The sequence below is a fragment of the Schistocerca cancellata genome, chromosome 10, assembly GCF_023864275.1.
Source record: "Schistocerca cancellata isolate TAMUIC-IGC-003103 chromosome 10, iqSchCanc2.1, whole genome shotgun sequence".
Classification (NCBI taxonomy): Eukaryota; Metazoa; Arthropoda; class Insecta; order Orthoptera; family Acrididae; genus Schistocerca; species Schistocerca cancellata.
In genome coordinates, this window is record NC_064635.1 from 156,818,142 (window position 1) to 156,837,056 (window position 18,915).

Below are 18,915 nucleotides of genomic sequence, written 5' to 3' on the forward strand. Positions count from 1 at the left end.
CGACAGTCCTTTCAATTTAAGACGTTAAATACAGACGGAATTTGTAGTCGTAACACCAGAACATCGAAACTACTTGGAACTCATGTGTATATGAACGTGACCACGCCTTTGTACACTGGTCCCTTCACCCCTACAAACCAACCAACCATCAGGTCCGTGCACTTCAGAGTAGCAAAGAAAGGAAAACAGCGCAGCTCTGTTGCGCTTGGGGGCGTAGCTCAGTTGGTAGAGCGTTCGCTTTGCATGTGAAAGGTCCCGGGTTCAAGCCCCGGCGCCTCCATGTTTTGTGGACAGTGCATGGTAAGTGTTGGTCGCGGCGAGCCTAAAGACACGCAAGATGTTGCAAAGCCAGCGTCACAGACTCATATGATGTATACTGACGTAAGGAGAGCAAGACGTAAATGTGAGGACCGGCTGTTGTCGAGGTGTCATCGACTGCAAATCTGTCTTAGGTATAACGGCCTAACCTCAATGAAGTCTAGAGAGTGGACAACACGTCCGTCTTACTCAGAGTGGTGGCCGAACGCTATTTTCGACGTTGTGCGTGCCACTTTAATTTTGGCCAACTACGATTCGATACAGAATGCAGAAAACCTGAAAGACACCCTCGCGGCCACATTGAGAGTAGTGTTTGTCTGCGGAATAATGAGAGTGCAAGGGTCTGTGGTATTGATATGGTTGTATGTAGCACTATTTGTCATCAGGGGCGTAGCTCAGATGGTAGAGCGCTCGCTTAGCATGCGAGAGGTACTGGGATCGATACCCAGCGCCTCCAGAATTTTTAACACACCAACATGTCCACACTGCCATGCAAGTGGAATAATTCACAGCCAGCGAATGTGTCAAGGCAGATACGAGCGAACGATTAGCAGCCACAATTGGCAAGCGTACTGTTACGCGCAAGAAGCACCCTCCTCCCACCGCTACACTGAATTTAGAAACAGTACAAGTCCTCCCTTAAGATTCTCAAACCTATGTCGGAAAGATCTGCCTTGCGCCGAGTTCACAAAAATCCCACTGCACATTCCCATTCTTTACGTGCAGTCGGCTGCTACTGGTGTTGCTAGTTGTGACTGCTGATGACAGATGCCGTAGCAATCAATTCATGGAGTGAGTTGTATGTTTTGCGATACTCTGTCTCTGACAAGCAAGCAGAGGTGACATAGGCGCGAACACGGGAAGGTTGCAGCCCCTCGCTGCCTGCAGACACCGAGCAGCCACACTAGGTGGGCGGCCTAAGCCGTAGGCGAAATGTGCTCACTCGCTTGGGCGCGACGTCAAGCTCTAAATAAGGCTGTCACTAGCGTGAGCGTTGCGTGAGCGTCGTGTAAAGTCGGAAAAGTCGTCTGCATTGGTGAGTGCCATGTTTGGGGAGCGTTTCGTAGTTTGCGCAGTGCAATGGAGACGCCGAAACGTGTTGTGGCCCAGTCTTTTGCAGTTGGACGACAAGAGTGGTACACAGTAGTAAAGTGCGAGGCAGTGAGTTGGCATGAACAGTCGAGTGCACAATGGGGCTTCAGATGTGCTTGTTACCTGAGGCGCGGTGTGATTGCCGACAAGGAGTGAAAACGGAGCAATTTGTGACTGTCCTTTCGAGAAATGGCTCTGAGCACTATGGGTCTCAACTGCTGTGGTCATCAGTCGACAGTCCTTTCAATTAAGACGTTAAATACAGACGGAATTTGTAGTCGTAACACCAGAACATCGAAACTACTTGGAACTCATGTGTATATGAACGTGACCACGCCTTTGTACACTGGTCCCTTCACCCCTACAAACCAACCAACCATCAGGTCCGTGCACTTCAGAGTAGCAAAGAAAGGAAAACAGCGCAGCTCTGTTGCGCTTGGGGCGTAGCTCAGTTGGTAGAGCGTTCGCTTTGCATGTGAAAGGTCCCGGGTTCAAGCCCCGGCGCCTCCATGTTTTGTGGACAGTGCATGGTAAGTGTTGGTCGCGGCGAGCCTAAAGACACGCAAGATGTTGCAAAGCCAGCGTCACAGACTCATATGATGTATACTGACGTAAGGAGAGCAAGACGTAAATGTGAGGACCGGCTGTTGTCGAGGTGTCATCGACTGCAAATCTGTCTTAGGTATAACGGCCTAACCTCAATGAAGTCTAGAGAGTGGACAACACGTCCGTCTTACTCAGAGTGGTGGCCGAACGCTATTTTCGACGTTGTGCGTGCCACTTTAATTTTGGCCAACTACGATTCGATACAGAATGCAGAAAACCTGAAAGACACCCTCGCGGCCACATTGAGAGTAGTGTTTGTCTGCGGAATAATGAGAGTGCAAGGGTCTGTGGTATTGATATGGTTGTATGTAGCACTATTTGTCATCAGGGGGCGTAGCTCAGATGGTAGAGCGCTCGCTTAGCATGCGAGAGGTACTGGGATCGATACCCAGCGCCTCCAGAATTTTTAACACACCAACATGTCCACACTGCCATGCAAGTGGAATAATTCACAGCCAGCGAATGTGTCAAGGCAGATACGAGCGAACGATTAGCAGCCACAATTGGCAAGCGTACTGTTACGCGCAAGAAGCACCCTCCTCCCACCGCTACACTGAATTTAGAAACAGTACAAGTCCTCCCTTAAGATTCTCAAACCTATGTCGGAAAGATCTGCCTTGCGCCGAGTTCACAAAAATCCCACTGCACATTCCCATTCTTTACGTGCAGTCGGCTGCTACTGGTGTTGCTAGTTGTGACTGCTGATGACAGATGCCGTAGCAATCAATTCATGGAGTGAGTTGTATGTTTTGCGATACTCTGTCTCTGACAAGCAAGCAGAGGTGACATAGGCGCGAACACGGGAAGGTTGCAGCCCCTCGCTGCCTGCAGACACCGAGCAGCCACACTAGGTGGGCGGCCTAAGCCGTAGGCGAAATGTGCTCACTCGCTTGGGCGCGACGTCAAGCTCTAAATAAGGCTGTCACTAGCGTGAGCGTTGCGTGAGCGTCGTGTAAAGTCGGAAAAGTCGTCTGCATTGGTGAGTGCCATGTTTGGGGAGCGTTTCGTAGTTTGCGCAGTGCAATGGAGACGCCGAAACGTGTTGTGGCCCAGTCTTTTGCAGTTGGACGACAAGAGTGGTACACAGTAGTAAAGTGCGAGGCAGTGAGTTGGCATGAACAGTCGAGTGCACAATGGGGCTTCAGATGTGCTTGTTACCTGAGGCGCGGTGTGATTGCCGACAAGGAGTGAAAACGGAGCAATTTGTGACTGTCCTTTCGAGAAATGGCTCTGAGCACTATGGGTCTCAACTGCTGTGGTCATCAGTCGACAGTCCTTTCAATTTAAGACGTTAAATACAGACGGAATTTGTAGTCGTAACACCAGAACATCGAAACTACTTGGAACTCATGTGTATATGAACGTGACCACGCCTTTGTACACTGGTCCCTTCACCCCTACAAACCAACCAACCATCAGGTCCGTGCACTTCAGAGTAGCAAAGAAAGGAAAACAGCGCAGCTCTGTTGCGCTTGGGGGCGTAGCTCAGTTGGTAGAGCGTTCGCTTTGCATGTGAAAGGTCCCGGGTTCAAGCCCCGGCGCCTCCATGTTTTGTGGACAGTGCATGGTAAGTGTTGGTCGCGGCGAGCCTAAAGACACGCAAGATGTTGCAAAGCCAGCGTCACAGACTCATATGATGTATACTGACGTAAGGAGAGCAAGACGTAAATGTGAGGACCGGCTGTTGTCGAGGTGTCATCGACTGCAAATCTGTCTTAGGTATAACGGCCTAACCTCAATGAAGTCTAGAGAGTGGACAACACGTCCGTCTTACTCAGAGTGGTGGCCGAACGCTATTTTCGACGTTGTGCGTGCCACTTTAATTTTGGCCAACTACGATTCGATACAGAATGCAGAAAACCTGAAAGACACCCTCGCGGCCACATTGAGAGTAGTGTTTGTCTGCGGAATAATGAGAGTGCAAGGGTCTGTGGTATTGATATGGTTGTATGTAGCACTATTTGTCATCAGGGGGCGTAGCTCAGATGGTAGAGCGCTCGCTTAGCATGCGAGAGGTACTGGGATCGATACCCAGCGCCTCCAGAATTTTTAACACACCAACATGTCCACACTGCCATGCAAGTGGAATAATTCACAGCCAGCGAATGTGTCAAGGCAGATACGAGCGAACGATTAGCAGCCACAATTGGCAAGCGTACTGTTACGCGCAAGAAGCACCCTCCTCCCACCGCTACACTGAATTTAGAAACAGTACAAGTCCTCCCTTAAGATTCTCAAACCTATGTCGGAAAGATCTGCCTTGCGCCGAGTTCACAAAAATCCCACTGCACATTCCCATTCTTTACGTGCAGTCGGCTGCTACTGGTGTTGCTAGTTGTGACTGCTGATGACAGATGCCGTAGCAATCAATTCATGGAGTGAGTTGTATGTTTTGCGATACTCTGTCTCTGACAAGCAAGCAGAGGTGACATAGGCGCGAACACGGGAAGGTTGCAGCCCTCGCTGCCTGCAGACACCGAGCAGCCACACTAGGTGGGCGGCCTAAGCCGTAGGCGAAATGTGCTCACTCGCTTGGGCGCGACGTCAAGCTCTAAATAAGGCTGTCACTAGCGTGAGCGTTGCGTGAGCGTCGTGTAAAGTCGGAAAAGTCGTCTGCATTGGTGAGTGCCATGTTTGGGGAGCGTTTCGTAGTTTGCGCAGTGCAATGGAGACGCCGAAACGTGTTGTGGCCCAGTCTTTTGCAGTTGGACGACAAGAGTGGTACACAGTAGTAAAGTGCGAGGCAGTGAGTTGGCATGAACAGTCGAGTGCACAATGGGGCTTCAGATGTGCTTGTTACCTGAGGCGCGGTGTGATTGCCGACAAGGAGTGAAAACGGAGCAATTTGTGACTGTCCTTTCGAGAAATGGCTCTGAGCACTATGGGTCTCAACTGCTGTGGTCATCAGTCGACAGTCCTTTCAATTTAAGACGTTAAATACAGACGGAATTTGTAGTCGTAACACCAGAACATCGAAACTACTTGGAACTCATGTGTATATGAACGTGACCACGCCTTTGTACACTGGTCCCTTCACCCCTACAAACCAACCAACCATCAGGTCCGTGCACTTCAGAGTAGCAAAGAAAGGAAAACAGCGCAGCTCTGTTGCGCTTGGGGGCGTAGCTCAGTTGGTAGAGCGTTCGCTTTGCATGTGAAAGGTCCCGGGTTCAAGCCCCGGCGCCTCCATGTTTTGTGGACAGTGCATGGTAAGTGTTGGTCGCGGCGAGCCTAAAGACACGCAAGATGTTGCAAAGCCAGCGTCACAGACTCATATGATGTATACTGACGTAAGGAGAGCAAGACGTAAATGTGAGGACCGGCTGTTGTCGAGGTGTCATCGACTGCAAATCTGTCTTAGGTATAACGGCCTAACCTCAATGAAGTCTAGAGAGTGGACAACACGTCCGTCTTACTCAGAGTGGTGGCCGAACGCTATTTTCGACGTTGTGCGTGCCACTTTAATTTTGGCCAACTACGATTCGATACAGAATGCAGAAAACCTGAAAGACACCCTCGCGGCCACATTGAGAGTAGTGTTTGTCTGCGGAATAATGAGAGTGCAAGGGTCTGTGGTATTGATATGGTTGTATGTAGCACTATTTGTCATCAGGGGGCGTAGCTCAGATGGTAGAGCGCTCGCTTAGCATGCGAGAGGTACTGGGATCGATACCCAGCGCCTCCAGAATTTTTAACACACCAACATGTCCACACTGCCATGCAAGTGGAATAATTCACAGCCAGCGAATGTGTCAAGGCAGATACGAGCGAACGATTAGCAGCCACAATTGGCAAGCGTACTGTTACGCGCAAGAAGCACCCTCCTCCCACCGCTACACTGAATTTAGAAACAGTACAAGTCCTCCCTTAAGATTCTCAAACCTATGTCGGAAAGATCTGCCTTGCGCCGAGTTCACAAAAATCCCACTGCACATTCCCATTCTTTACGTGCAGTCGGCTGCTACTGGTGTTGCTAGTTGTGACTGCTGATGACAGATGCCGTAGCAATCAATTCATGGAGTGAGTTGTATGTTTTGCGATACTCTGTCTCTGACAAGCAAGCAGAGGTGACATAGGCGCGAACACGGGAAGGTTGCAGCCCCTCGCTGCCTGCAGACACCGAGCAGCCACACTAGGTGGGCGGCCTAAGCCGTAGGCGAAATGTGCTCACTCGCTTGGGCGCGACGTCAAGCTCTAAATAAGGCTGTCACTAGCGTGAGCGTTGCGTGAGCGTCGTGTAAAGTCGGAAAAGTCGTCTGCATTGGTGAGTGCCATGTTTGGGGAGCGTTTCGTAGTTTGCGCAGTGCAATGGAGACGCCGAAACGTGTTGTGGCCCAGTCTTTTGCAGTTGGACGACAAGAGTGGTACACAGTAGTAAAGTGCGAGGCAGTGAGTTGGCATGAACAGTCGAGTGCACAATGGGGCTTCAGATGTGCTTGTTACCTGAGGCGCGGTGTGATTGCCGACAAGGAGTGAAAACGGAGCAATTTGTGACTGTCCTTTCGAGAAATGGCTCTGAGCACTATGGGTCTCAACTGCTGTGGTCATCAGTCGACAGTCCTTTCAATTTAAGACGTTAAATACAGACGGAATTTGTAGTCGTAACACCAGAACATCGAAACTACTTGGAACTCATGTGTATATGAACGTGACCACGCCTTTGTACACTGGTCCCTTCACCCCTACAAACAACCAACCATCAGGTCCGTGCACTTCAGAGTAGCAAAGAAAGGAAAACAGCGCAGCTCTGTTGCGCTTGGGGCGTAGCTCAGTTGGTAGAGCGTTCGCTTTGCATGTGAAAGGTCCCGGGTTCAAGCCCCGGCGCCTCCATGTTTTGTGGACAGTGCATGGTAAGTGTTGGTCGCGGCGAGCCTAAAGACACGCAAGATGTTGCAAAGCCAGCGTCACAGACTCATATGATGTATACTGACGTAAGGAGAGCAAGACGTAAATGTGAGGACCGGCTGTTGTCGAGGTGTCATCGACTGCAAATCTGTCTTAGGTATAACGGCCTAACCTCAATGAAGTCTAGAGAGTGGACAACACGTCCGTCTTACTCAGAGTGGTGGCCGAACGCTATTTTCGACGTTGTGCGTGCCACTTTAATTTTGGCCAACTACGATTCGATACAGAATGCAGAAAACCTGAAAGACACCCTCGCGGCCACATTGAGAGTAGTGTTTGTCTGCGGAATAATGAGAGTGCAAGGGTCTGTGGTATTGATATGGTTGTATGTAGCACTATTTGTCATCAGGGGGCGTAGCTCAGATGGTAGAGCGCTCGCTTAGCATGCGAGAGGTACTGGGATCGATACCCAGCGCCTCCAGAATTTTTAACACACCAACATGTCCACACTGCCATGCAAGTGGAATAATTCACAGCCAGCGAATGTGTCAAGGCAGATACGAGCGAACGATTAGCAGCCACAATTGGCAAGCGTACTGTTACGCGCAAGAAGCACCCTCCTCCCACCGCTACACTGAATTTAGAAACAGTACAAGTCCTCCCTTAAGATTCTCAAACCTATGTCGGAAAGATCTGCCTTGCGCCGAGTTCACAAAAATCCCACTGCACATTCCCATTCTTTACGTGCAGTCGGCTGCTACTGGTGTTGCTAGTTGTGACTGCTGATGACAGATGCCGTAGCAATCAATTCATGGAGTGAGTTGTATGTTTTGCGATACTCTGTCTCTGACAAGCAAGCAGAGGTGACATAGGCGCGAACACGGGAAGGTTGCAGCCCCTCGCTGCCTGCAGACACCGAGCAGCCACACTAGGTGGGCGGCCTAAGCCGTAGGCGAAATGTGCTCACTCGCTTGGGCGCGACGTCAAGCTCTAAATAAGGCTGTCACTAGCGTGAGCGTTGCGTGAGCGTCGTGTAAAGTCGGAAAAGTCGTCTGCATTGGTGAGTGCCATGTTTGGGGAGCGTTTCGTAGTTTGCGCAGTGCAATGGAGACGCGGAAACGTGTTGTGGCCCAGTCTTTTGCAGTTGGACGACAAGAGTGGTACACAGTAGTAAAGTGCGAGGCAGTGAGTTGGCATGAACAGTCGAGTGCACAATGGGGCTTCAGATGTGCGAACACGGGAAGGTTGCAGCCCCTCGCTGCCTGCAGACACCGAGCAGCCACACTAGGTGGGCGGCCTAAGCCGTAGGCGAAATGTGCTCACTCGCTTGGGCGCGACGTCAAGCTCTAAATAAGGCTGTCACTAGCGTGAGCGTTGCGTGAGCGTCGTGTAAAGTCGGAAAAGTCGTCTGCATTGGTGAGTGCCATGTTTGGGGAGCGTTTCGTAGTTTGCGCAGTGCAATGGAGACGCCGAAACGTGTTGTGGCCCAGTCTTTTGCAGTTGGACGACAAGAGTGGTACACAGTAGTAAAGTGCGAGGCAGTGAGTTGGCATGAACAGTCGAGTGCACAATGGGGCTTCAGATGTGCTTGTTACCTGAGGCGCGGTGTGATTGCCGACAAGGAGTGAAAACGGAGCAATTTGTGACTGTCCTTTCGAGAAATGGCTCTGAGCACTATGGGTCTCAACTGCTGTGGTCATCAGTCGACAGTCCTTTCAATTTAAGACGTTAAATACAGACGGAATTTGTAGTCGTAACACCAGAACATCGAAACTACTTGGAACTCATGTGTATATGAACGTGACCACGCCTTTGTACACTGGTCCCTTCACCCCTACAAACCAACCAACCATCAGGTCCGTGCACTTCAGAGTAGCAAAGAAAGGAAAACAGCGCAGCTCTGTTGCGCTTGGGGGCGTAGCTCAGTTGGTAGAGCGTTCGCTTTGCATGTGAAAGGTCCCGGGTTCAAGCCCCGGCGCCTCCATGTTTTGTGGACAGTGCATGGTAAGTGTTGGTCGCGGCGAGCCTAAAGACACGCAAGATGTTGCAAAGCCAGCGTCACAGACTCATATGATGTATACTGACGTAAGGAGAGCAAGACGTAAATGTGAGGACCGGCTGTTGTCGAGGTGTCATCGACTGCAAATCTGTCTTAGGTATAACGGCCTAACCTCAATGAAGTCTAGAGAGTGGACAACACGTCCGTCTTACTCAGAGTGGTGGCCGAACGCTATTTTCGACGTTGTGCGTGCCACTTTAATTTTGGCCAACTACGATTCGATACAGAATGCAGAAAACCTGAAAGACACCCTCGCGGCCACATTGAGAGTAGTGTTTGTCTGCGGAATAATGAGAGTGCAAGGGTCTGTGGTATTGATATGGTTGTATGTAGCACTATTTGTCATCAGGGGGCGTAGCTCAGATGGTAGAGCGCTCGCTTAGCATGCGAGAGGTACTGGGATCGATACCCAGCGCCTCCAGAATTTTTAACACACCAACATGTCCACACTGCCATGCAAGTGGAATAATTCACAGCCAGCGAATGTGTCAAGGCAGATACGAGCGAACGATTAGCAGCCACAATTGGCAAGCGTACTGTTACGCGCAAGAAGCACCCTCCTCCCACCGCTACACTGAATTTAGAAACAGTACAAGTCCTCCCTTAAGATTCTCAAACCTATGTCGGAAAGATCTGCCTTGCGCCGAGTTCACAAAAATCCCACTGCACATTCCCATTCTTTACGTGCAGTCGGCTGCTACTGGTGTTGCTAGTTGTGACTGCTGATGACAGATGCCGTAGCAATCAATTCATGGAGTGAGTTGTATGTTTTGCGATACTCTGTCTCTGACAAGCAAGCAGAGGTGACATAGGCGCGAACACGGGAAGGTTGCAGCCCCTCGCTGCCTGCAGACACCGAGCAGCCACACTAGGTGGGCGGCCTAAGCCGTAGGCGAAATGTGCTCACTCGCTTGGGCGCGACGTCAAGCTCTAAATAAGGCTGTCACTAGCGTGAGCGTCGTGTAAAGTCGGAAAAGTCGTCTGCATTGGTGAGTGCCATGTTTGGGGAGCGTTTCGTAGTTTGCGCAGTGCAATGGAGACGCCGAAACGTGTTGTGGCCCAGTCTTTTGCAGTTGGACGACAAGAGTGGTACACAGTAGTAAAGTGCGAGGCAGTGAGTTGGCATGAACAGTCGAGTGCACAATGGGGCTTCAGATGTGCTTGTTACCTGAGGCGCGGTGTGATTGCCGACAAGGAGTGAAAACGGAGCAATTTGTGACTGTCCTTTCGAGAAATGGCTCTGAGCACTATGGGTCTCAACTGCTGTGGTCATCAGTCGACAGTCCTTTCAATTTAAGACGTTAAATACAGACGGAATTTGTAGTCGTAACACCAGAACATCGAAACTACTTGGAACTCATGTGTATATGAACGTGACCACGCCTTTGTACACTGGTCCCTTCACCCCTACAAACCAACCAACCATCAGGTCCGTGCACTTCAGAGTAGCAAAGAAAGGAAAACAGCGCAGCTCTGTTGCGCTTGGGGGCGTAGCTCAGTTGGTAGAGCGTTCGCTTTGCATGTGAAAGGTCCCGGGTTCAAGCCCCGGCGCCTCCATGTTTTGTGGACAGTGCATGGTAAGTGTTGGTCGCGGCGAGCCTAAAGACACGCAAGATGTTGCAAAGCCAGCGTCACAGACTCATATGATGTATACTGACGTAAGGAGAGCAAGACGTAAATGTGAGGACCGGCTGTTGTCGAGGTGTCATCGACTGCAAATCTGTCTTAGGTATAACGGCCTAACCTCAATGAAGTCTAGAGAGTGGACAACACGTCCGTCTTACTCAGAGTGGTGGCCGAACGCTATTTTCGACGTTGTGCGTGCCACTTTAATTTTGGCCAACTACGATTCGATACAGAATGCAGAAAACCTGAAAGACACCCTCGCGGCCACATTGAGAGTAGTGTTTGTCTGCGGAATAATGAGAGTGCAAGGGTCTGTGGTATTGATATGGTTGTATGTAGCACTATTTGTCATCAGGGGGCGTAGCTCAGATGGTAGAGCGCTCGCTTAGCATGCGAGAGGTACTGGGATCGATACCCAGCGCCTCCAGAATTTTTAACACACCAACATGTCCACACTGCCATGCAAGTGGAATAATTCACAGCCAGCGAATGTGTCAAGGCAGATACGAGCGAACGATTAGCAGCCACAATTGGCAAGCGTACTGTTACGCGCAAGAAGCACCCTCCTCCCACCGCTACACTGAATTTAGAAACAGTACAAGTCCTCCCTTAAGATTCTCAAACCTATGTCGGAAAGATCTGCCTTGCGCCGAGTTCACAAAAATCCCACTGCACATTCCCATTCTTTACGTGCAGTCGGCTGCTACTGGTGTTGCTAGTTGTGACTGCTGATGACAGATGCCGTAGCAATCAATTCATGGAGTGAGTTGTATGTTTTGCGATACTCTGTCTCTGACAAGCAAGCAGAGGTGACATAGGCGCGAACACGGGAAGGTTGCAGCCCCTCGCTGCCTGCAGACACCGAGCAGCCACACTAGGTGGGCGGCCTAAGCCGTAGGCGAAATGTGCTCACTCGCTTGGGCGCGACGTCAAGCTCTAAATAAGGCTGTCACTAGCGTGAGCGTCGTGTAAAGTCGGAAAAGTCGTCTGCATTGGTGAGTGCCATGTTTGGGGAGCGTTTCGTAGTTTGCGCAGTGCAATGGAGACGCCGAAACGTGTTGTGGCCCAGTCTTTTGCAGTTGGACGACAAGAGTGGTACACAGTAGTAAAGTGCGAGGCAGTGAGTTGGCATGAACAGTCGAGTGCACAATGGGGCTTCAGATGTGCTTGTTACCTGAGGCGCGGTGTGATTGCCGACAAGGAGTGAAAACGGAGCAATTTGTGACTGTCCTTTCGAGAAATGGCTCTGAGCACTATGGGTCTCAACTGCTGTGGTCATCAGTCGACAGTCCTTTCAATTTAAGACGTTAAATACAGACGGAATTTGTAGTCGTAACACCAGAACATCGAAACTACTTGGAACTCATGTGTATATGAACGTGACCACGCCTTTGTACACTGGTCCCTTCACCCCTACAAACCAACCAACCATCAGGTCCGTGCACTTCAGAGTAGCAAAGAAAGGAAAACAGCGCAGCTCTGTTGCGCTTGGGGGCGTAGCTCAGTTGGTAGAGCGTTCGCTTTGCATGTGAAAGGTCCCGGGTTCAAGCCCCGGCGCCTCCATGTTTTGTGGACAGTGCATGGTAAGTGTTGGTCGCGGCGAGCCTAAAGACACGCAAGATGTTGCAAAGCCAGCGTCACAGACTCATATGATGTATACTGACGTAAGGAGAGCAAGACGTAAATGTGAGGACCGGCTGTTGTCGAGGTGTCATCGACTGCAAATCTGTCTTAGGTATAACGGCCTAACCTCAATGAAGTCTAGAGAGTGGACAACACGTCCGTCTTACTCAGAGTGGTGGCCGAACGCTATTTTCGACGTTGTGCGTGCCACTTTAATTTTGGCCAACTACGATTCGATACAGAATGCAGAAAACCTGAAAGACACCCTCGCGGCCACATTGAGAGTAGTGTTTGTCTGCGGAATAATGAGAGTGCAAGGGTCTGTGGTATTGATATGGTTGTATGTAGCACTATTTGTCATCAGGGGGCGTAGCTCAGATGGTAGAGCGCTCGCTTAGCATGCGAGAGGTACTGGGATCGATACCCAGCGCCTCCAGAATTTTTAACACACCAACATGTCCACACTGCCATGCAAGTGGAATAATTCACAGCCAGCGAATGTGTCAAGGCAGATACGAGCGAACGATTAGCAGCCACAATTGGCAAGCGTACTGTTACGCGCAAGAAGCACCCTCCTCCCACCGCTACACTGAATTTAGAAACAGTACAAGTCCTCCCTTAAGATTCTCAAACCTATGTCGGAAAGATCTGCCTTGCGCCGAGTTCACAAAAATCCCACTGCACATTCCCATTCTTTACGTGCAGTCGGCTGCTACTGGTGTTGCTAGTTGTGACTGCTGATGACAGATGCCGTAGCAATCAATTCATGGAGTGAGTTGTATGTTTTGCGATACTCTGTCTCTGACAAGCAAGCAGAGGTGACATAGGCGCGAACACGGGAAGGTTGCAGCCCCTCGCTGCCTGCAGACACCGAGCAGCCACACTAGGTGGGCGGCCTAAGCCGTAGGCGAAATGTGCTCACTCGCTTGGGCGCGACGTCAAGCTCTAAATAAGGCTGTCACTAGCGTGAGCGTCGTGTAAAGTCGGAAAAGTCGTCTGCATTGGTGAGTGCCATGTTTGGGGAGCGTTTCGTAGTTTGCGCAGTGCAATGGAGACGCCGAAACGTGTTGTGGCCCAGTCTTTTGCAGTTGGACGACAAGAGTGGTACACAGTAGTAAAGTGCGAGGCAGTGAGTTGGCATGAACAGTCGAGTGCACAATGGGGCTTCAGATGTGCTTGTTACCTGAGGCGCGGTGTGATTGCCGACAAGGAGTGAAAACGGAGCAATTTGTGACTGTCCTTTCGAGAAATGGCTCTGAGCACTATGGGTCTCAACTGCTGTGGTCATCAGTCGACAGTCCTTTCAATTTAAGACGTTAAATACAGACGGAATTTGTAGTCGTAACACCAGAACATCGAAACTACTTGGAACTCATGTGTATATGAACGTGACCACGCCTTTGTACACTGGTCCCTTCACCCCTACAAACCAACCAACCATCAGGTCCGTGCACTTCAGAGTAGCAAAGAAAGGAAAACAGCGCAGCTCTGTTGCGCTTGGGGGCGTAGCTCAGTTGGTAGAGCGTTCGCTTTGCATGTGAAAGGTCCCGGGTTCAAGCCCCGGCGCCTCCATGTTTTGTGGACAGTGCATGGTAAGTGTTGGTCGCGGCGAGCCTAAAGACACGCAAGATGTTGCAAAGCCAGCGTCACAGACTCATATGATGTATACTGACGTAAGGAGAGCAAGACGTAAATGTGAGGACCGGCTGTTGTCGAGGTGTCATCGACTGCAAATCTGTCTTAGGTATAACGGCCTAACCTCAATGAAGTCTAGAGAGTGGACAACACGTCCGTCTTACTCAGAGTGGTGGCCGAACGCTATTTTCGACGTTGTGCGTGCCACTTTAATTTTGGCCAACTACGATTCGATACAGAATGCAGAAAACCTGAAAGACACCCTCGCGGCCACATTGAGAGTAGTGTTTGTCTGCGGAATAATGAGAGTGCAAGGGTCTGTGGTATTGATATGGTTGTATGTAGCACTATTTGTCATCAGGGGGCGTAGCTCAGATGGTAGAGCGCTCGCTTAGCATGCGAGAGGTACTGGGATCGATACCCAGCGCCTCCAGAATTTTTAACACACCAACATGTCCACACTGCCATGCAAGTGGAATAATTCACAGCCAGCGAATGTGTCAAGGCAGATACGAGCGAACGATTAGCAGCCACAATTGGCAAGCGTACTGTTACGCGCAAGAAGCACCCTCCTCCCACCGCTACACTGAATTTAGAAACAGTACAAGTCCTCCCTTAAGATTCTCAAACCTATGTCGGAAAGATCTGCCTTGCGCCGAGTTCACAAAAATCCCACTGCACATTCCCATTCTTTACGTGCAGTCGGCTGCTACTGGTGTTGCTAGTTGTGACTGCTGATGACAGATGCCGTAGCAATCAATTCATGGAGTGAGTTGTATGTTTTGCGATACTCTGTCTCTGACAAGCAAGCAGAGGTGACATAGGCGCGAACACGGGAAGGTTGCAGCCCCTCGCTGCCTGCAGACACCGAGCAGCCACACTAGGTGGGCGGCCTAAGCCGTAGGCGAAATGTGCTCACTCGCTTGGGCGCGACGTCAAGCTCTAAATAAGGCTGTCACTAGCGTGAGCGTTGCGTGAGCGTCGTGTAAAGTCGGAAAAGTCGTCTGCATTGGTGAGTGCCATGTTTGGGGAGCGTTTCGTAGTTTGCGCAGTGCAATGGAGACGCCGAAACGTGTTGTGGCCCAGTCTTTTGCAGTTGGACGACAAGAGTGGTACACAGTAGTAAAGTGCGAGGCAGTGAGTTGGCATGAACAGTCGAGTGCACAATGGGGCTTCAGATGTGCTTGTTACCTGAGGCGCGGTGTGATTGCCGACAAGGAGTGAAAACGGAGCAATTTGTGACTGTCCTTTCGAGAAATGGCTCTGAGCACTATGGGTCTCAACTGCTGTGGTCATCAGTCGACAGTCCTTTCAATTTAAGACGTTAAATACAGACGGAATTTGTAGTCGTAACACCAGAACATCGAAACTACTTGGAACTCATGTGTATATGAACGTGACCACGCCTTTGTACACTGGTCCCTTCACCCCTACAAACCAACCAACCATCAGGTCCGTGCACTTCAGAGTAGCAAAGAAAGGAAAACAGCGCAGCTCTGTTGCGCTTGGGGGCGTAGCTCAGTTGGTAGAGCGTTCGCTTTGCATGTGAAAGGTCCCGGGTTCAAGCCCCGGCGCCTCCATGTTTTGTGGACAGTGCATGGTAAGTGTTGGTCGCGGCGAGCCTAAAGACACGCAAGATGTTGCAAAGCCAGCGTCACAGACTCATATGATGTATACTGACGTAAGGAGAGCAAGACGTAAATGTGAGGACCGGCTGTTGTCGAGGTGTCATCGACTGCAAATCTGTCTTAGGTATAACGGCCTAACCTCAATGAAGTCTAGAGAGTGGACAACACGTCCGTCTTACTCAGAGTGGTGGCCGAACGCTATTTTCGACGTTGTGCGTGCCACTTTAATTTTGGCCAACTACGATTCGATACAGAATGCAGAAAACCTGAAAGACACCCTCGCGGCCACATTGAGAGTAGTGTTTGTCTGCGGAATAATGAGAGTGCAAGGGTCTGTGGTATTGATATGGTTGTATGTAGCACTATTTGTCATCAGGGGGCGTAGCTCAGATGGTAGAGCGCTCGCTTAGCATGCGAGAGGTACTGGGATCGATACCCAGCGCCTCCAGAATTTTTAACACACCAACATGTCCACACTGCCATGCAAGTGGAATAATTCACAGCCAGCGAATGTGTCAAGGCAGATACGAGCGAACGATTAGCAGCCACAATTGGCAAGCGTACTGTTACGCGCAAGAAGCACCCTCCTCCCACCGCTACACTGAATTTAGAAACAGTACAAGTCCTCCCTTAAGATTCTCAAACCTATGTCGGAAAGATCTGCCTTGCGCCGAGTTCACAAAAATCCCACTGCACATTCCCATTCTTTACGTGCAGTCGGCTGCTACTGGTGTTGCTAGTTGTGACTGCTGATGACAGATGCCGTAGCAATCAATTCATGGAGTGAGTTGTATGTTTTGCGATACTCTGTCTCTGACAAGCAAGCAGAGGTGACATAGGCGCGAACACGGGAAGGTTGCAGCCCCTCGCTGCCTGCAGACACCGAGCAGCCACACTAGGTGGGCGGCCTAAGCCGTAGGCGAAATGTGCTCACTCGCTTGGGCGCGACGTCAAGCTCTAAATAAGGCTGTCACTAGCGTGAGCGTTGCGTGAGCGTCGTGTAAAGTCGGAAAAGTCGTCTGCATTGGTGAGTGCCATGTTTGGGGAGCGTTTCGTAGTTTGCGCAGTGCAATGGAGACGCGGAAACGTGTTGTGGCCCAGTCTTTTGCAGTTGGACGACAAGAGTGGTACACAGTAGTAAAGTGCGAGGCAGTGAGTTGGCATGAACAGTCGAGTGCACAATGGGGCTTCAGATGTGCGAACACGGGAAGGTTGCAGCCCCTCGCTGCCTGCAGACACCGAGCAGCCACACTAGGTGGGCGGCCTAAGCCGTAGGCGAAATGTGCTCACTCGCTTGGGCGCGACGTCAAGCTCTAAATAAGGCTGTCACTAGCGTGAGCGTTGCGTGAGCGTCGTGTAAAGTCGGAAAAGTCGTCTGCATTGGTGAGTGCCATGTTTGGGGAGCGTTTCGTAGTTTGCGCAGTGCAATGGAGACGCCGAAACGTGTTGTGGCCCAGTCTTTTGCAGTTGGACGACAAGAGTGGTACACAGTAGTAAAGTGCGAGGCAGTGAGTTGGCATGAACAGTCGAGTGCACAATGGGGCTTCAGATGTGCTTGTTACCTGAGGCGCGGTGTGATTGCCGACAAGGAGTGAAAACGGAGCAATTTGTGACTGTCCTTTCGAGAAATGGCTCTGAGCACTATGGGTCTCAACTGCTGTGGTCATCAGTCGACAGTCCTTTCAATTTAAGACGTTAAATACAGACGGAATTTGTAGTCGTAACACCAGAACATCGAAACTACTTGGAACTCATGTGTATATGAACGTGACCACGCCTTTGTACACTGGTCCCTTCACCCCTACAAACCAACCAACCATCAGGTCCGTGCACTTCAGAGTAGCAAAGAAAGGAAAACAGCGCAGCTCTGTTGCGCTTGGGGGCGTAGCTCAGTTGGTAGAGCGATCGCTTTGCATGTGAAAGGTCCCGGGTTCAAGCCCCGGCGCCTCCATGTTTTGTGGACAGTGCATGGTAAGTGTTGGTCGCGGCGAGCCTAAAGACACGCAAGATGTTGCAAAGCCAGCGTCACAGACTCATATGATGTATACTGACGTAAGGAGAGCAAGACGTAAATGTGAGGACCGGCTGTTGTCGAGGTGTCATCGACTGCAAATCTGTCTTAGGTATAACGGCCTAACCTCAATGAAGTCTAGAGAGTGGACAACACGTCCGTCTTACTCAGAGTGGTGGCCGAACGCTATTTTCGACGTTGTGCGTGCCACTTTAATTTTGGCCAACTACGATTCGATACAGAATGCAGAAAACCTGAAAGACACCCTCGCGGCCACATTGAGAGTAGTGTTTGTCTGCGGAATAATGAGAGTGCAAGGGTCTGTGGTATTGATATGGTTGTATGTAGCACTATTTGTCATCAGGGGGCGTAGCTCAGATGGTAGAGCGCTCGCTTAGCATGCGAGAGGTACTGGGATCGATACCCAGCGCCTCCAGAATTTTTAACACACCAACATGTCCACACTGCCATGCAAGTGGAATAATTCACAGCCAGCGAATGTGTCAAGGCAGATACGAGCGAACGATTAGCAGCCACAATTGGCAAGCGTACTGTTACGCGCAAGAAGCACCCTCCTCCCACCGCTACACTGAATTTAGAAACAGTACAAGTCCTCCCTTAAGATTCTCAAACCTATGTCGGAAAGATCTGCCTTGCGCCGAGTTCACAAAAATCCCACTGCACATTCCCATTCTTTACGTGCAGTCGGCTGCTACTGGTGTTGCTAGTTGTGACTGCTGATGACAGATGCCGTAGCAATCAATTCATGGAGTGAGTTGTATGTTTTGCGATACTCTGTCTCTGACAAGCAAGCAGAGGTGACATAGGCGCGAACACGGGAAGGTTGCAGCCCCTCGCTGCCTGCAGACACCGAGCAGCCACACTAGGTGGGCGGCCTAAGCCGTAGGCGAAATGTGCTCACTCGCTTGGGCGCGACGTCAAGCTCTAAATAAGGCTGTCACTAGCGTGAGCGTCGTGTAAAGTCGGAAAAGTCGTCTGCATTGGTGAGTGCCATGTTTGGGGAGCGTTTCGTAGTTTGCGCAGTGCAATGGAGACGCCGAAATGTGTTGTGGCCCAGTCTTTTGCAGTTGGACGACAAGAGTGGTACACAGTAGTAAAGTGCGAGGCAGTGAGTTGGCATGAACAGTCGAGTGCACAATGGGGCTTCAGATGTGCTTGTTACCTGAGGCGCGGTGTGATTGCCGACAAGGAGTGAAAACGGAGCAATTTGTGACTGTCCTTTCGAGAAATGGCTCTGAGCACTATGGGTCTCAACTGCTGTGGTCATCAGTCGACAGTCCTTTCAATTTAAGACGTTAAATACAGACGGAATTTGTAGTCGTAACACCAGAACATCGAAACTACTTGGAACTCATGTGTATATGAACGTGACCACGCCTTTGTACACTGGTCCCTTCACCCCTACAAACCAACCAACCATCAGGTCCGTGCACTTCAGAGTAGCAAAGAAA

General features: G+C 50.6%; 20 non-coding genes across 20 annotated transcripts; all 20 read left to right on the forward strand.

Annotated features, from left to right (window-relative positions):
• Positions 1 to 207: 207 nt before the first annotated feature.
• Positions 208 to 280, forward strand: Trnaa-ugc (transfer RNA alanine (anticodon UGC)). Its single transcript has one exon. It is a non-coding gene; the product is annotated as a tRNA-Ala (tRNA).
• A 422-nt stretch (positions 281 to 702) lies between these two features.
• Positions 703 to 775, forward strand: Trnaa-agc (transfer RNA alanine (anticodon AGC)). The gene has a single exon. It is a non-coding gene; the product is annotated as a tRNA-Ala (tRNA).
• A 1,568-nt stretch (positions 776 to 2,343) lies between these two features.
• On the forward strand, positions 2,344 to 2,416 carry Trnaa-agc (transfer RNA alanine (anticodon AGC)). The gene has a single exon. It is a non-coding gene; the product is annotated as a tRNA-Ala (tRNA).
• Positions 2,417 to 3,490: 1,074 nt separating this feature from the next.
• Trnaa-ugc (transfer RNA alanine (anticodon UGC)) lies at positions 3,491 to 3,563 on the forward strand. The gene has a single exon. It is a non-coding gene; the product is annotated as a tRNA-Ala (tRNA).
• A 423-nt stretch (positions 3,564 to 3,986) lies between these two features.
• Trnaa-agc (transfer RNA alanine (anticodon AGC)) lies at positions 3,987 to 4,059 on the forward strand. Its single transcript has one exon. It is a non-coding gene; the product is annotated as a tRNA-Ala (tRNA).
• Positions 4,060 to 5,132: 1,073 nt separating this feature from the next.
• Trnaa-ugc (transfer RNA alanine (anticodon UGC)) lies at positions 5,133 to 5,205 on the forward strand. Its single transcript has one exon. It is a non-coding gene; the product is annotated as a tRNA-Ala (tRNA).
• Positions 5,206 to 5,628: 423 nt separating this feature from the next.
• Trnaa-agc (transfer RNA alanine (anticodon AGC)) lies at positions 5,629 to 5,701 on the forward strand. Its single transcript has one exon. It is a non-coding gene; the product is annotated as a tRNA-Ala (tRNA).
• Positions 5,702 to 7,269: 1,568 nt separating this feature from the next.
• Trnaa-agc (transfer RNA alanine (anticodon AGC)) lies at positions 7,270 to 7,342 on the forward strand. The gene has a single exon. It is a non-coding gene; the product is annotated as a tRNA-Ala (tRNA).
• A 1,430-nt stretch (positions 7,343 to 8,772) lies between these two features.
• Trnaa-ugc (transfer RNA alanine (anticodon UGC)) lies at positions 8,773 to 8,845 on the forward strand. Its single transcript has one exon. It is a non-coding gene; the product is annotated as a tRNA-Ala (tRNA).
• A 423-nt stretch (positions 8,846 to 9,268) lies between these two features.
• Positions 9,269 to 9,341, forward strand: Trnaa-agc (transfer RNA alanine (anticodon AGC)). Its single transcript has one exon. It is a non-coding gene; the product is annotated as a tRNA-Ala (tRNA).
• Positions 9,342 to 10,404: 1,063 nt separating this feature from the next.
• On the forward strand, positions 10,405 to 10,477 carry Trnaa-ugc (transfer RNA alanine (anticodon UGC)). The gene has a single exon. It is a non-coding gene; the product is annotated as a tRNA-Ala (tRNA).
• Positions 10,478 to 10,900: 423 nt separating this feature from the next.
• On the forward strand, positions 10,901 to 10,973 carry Trnaa-agc (transfer RNA alanine (anticodon AGC)). The gene has a single exon. It is a non-coding gene; the product is annotated as a tRNA-Ala (tRNA).
• A 1,063-nt stretch (positions 10,974 to 12,036) lies between these two features.
• Positions 12,037 to 12,109, forward strand: Trnaa-ugc (transfer RNA alanine (anticodon UGC)). Its single transcript has one exon. It is a non-coding gene; the product is annotated as a tRNA-Ala (tRNA).
• Positions 12,110 to 12,532: 423 nt separating this feature from the next.
• Trnaa-agc (transfer RNA alanine (anticodon AGC)) lies at positions 12,533 to 12,605 on the forward strand. The gene has a single exon. It is a non-coding gene; the product is annotated as a tRNA-Ala (tRNA).
• A 1,063-nt stretch (positions 12,606 to 13,668) lies between these two features.
• Positions 13,669 to 13,741, forward strand: Trnaa-ugc (transfer RNA alanine (anticodon UGC)). Its single transcript has one exon. It is a non-coding gene; the product is annotated as a tRNA-Ala (tRNA).
• Positions 13,742 to 14,164: 423 nt separating this feature from the next.
• Trnaa-agc (transfer RNA alanine (anticodon AGC)) lies at positions 14,165 to 14,237 on the forward strand. The gene has a single exon. It is a non-coding gene; the product is annotated as a tRNA-Ala (tRNA).
• Positions 14,238 to 15,311: 1,074 nt separating this feature from the next.
• Trnaa-ugc (transfer RNA alanine (anticodon UGC)) lies at positions 15,312 to 15,384 on the forward strand. The gene has a single exon. It is a non-coding gene; the product is annotated as a tRNA-Ala (tRNA).
• Positions 15,385 to 15,807: 423 nt separating this feature from the next.
• Trnaa-agc (transfer RNA alanine (anticodon AGC)) lies at positions 15,808 to 15,880 on the forward strand. The gene has a single exon. It is a non-coding gene; the product is annotated as a tRNA-Ala (tRNA).
• A 1,430-nt stretch (positions 15,881 to 17,310) lies between these two features.
• Trnaa-ugc (transfer RNA alanine (anticodon UGC)) lies at positions 17,311 to 17,383 on the forward strand. Its single transcript has one exon. It is a non-coding gene; the product is annotated as a tRNA-Ala (tRNA).
• A 423-nt stretch (positions 17,384 to 17,806) lies between these two features.
• On the forward strand, positions 17,807 to 17,879 carry Trnaa-agc (transfer RNA alanine (anticodon AGC)). Its single transcript has one exon. It is a non-coding gene; the product is annotated as a tRNA-Ala (tRNA).
• The last annotated feature ends 1,036 nt before the right edge of the window (positions 17,880 to 18,915 follow it).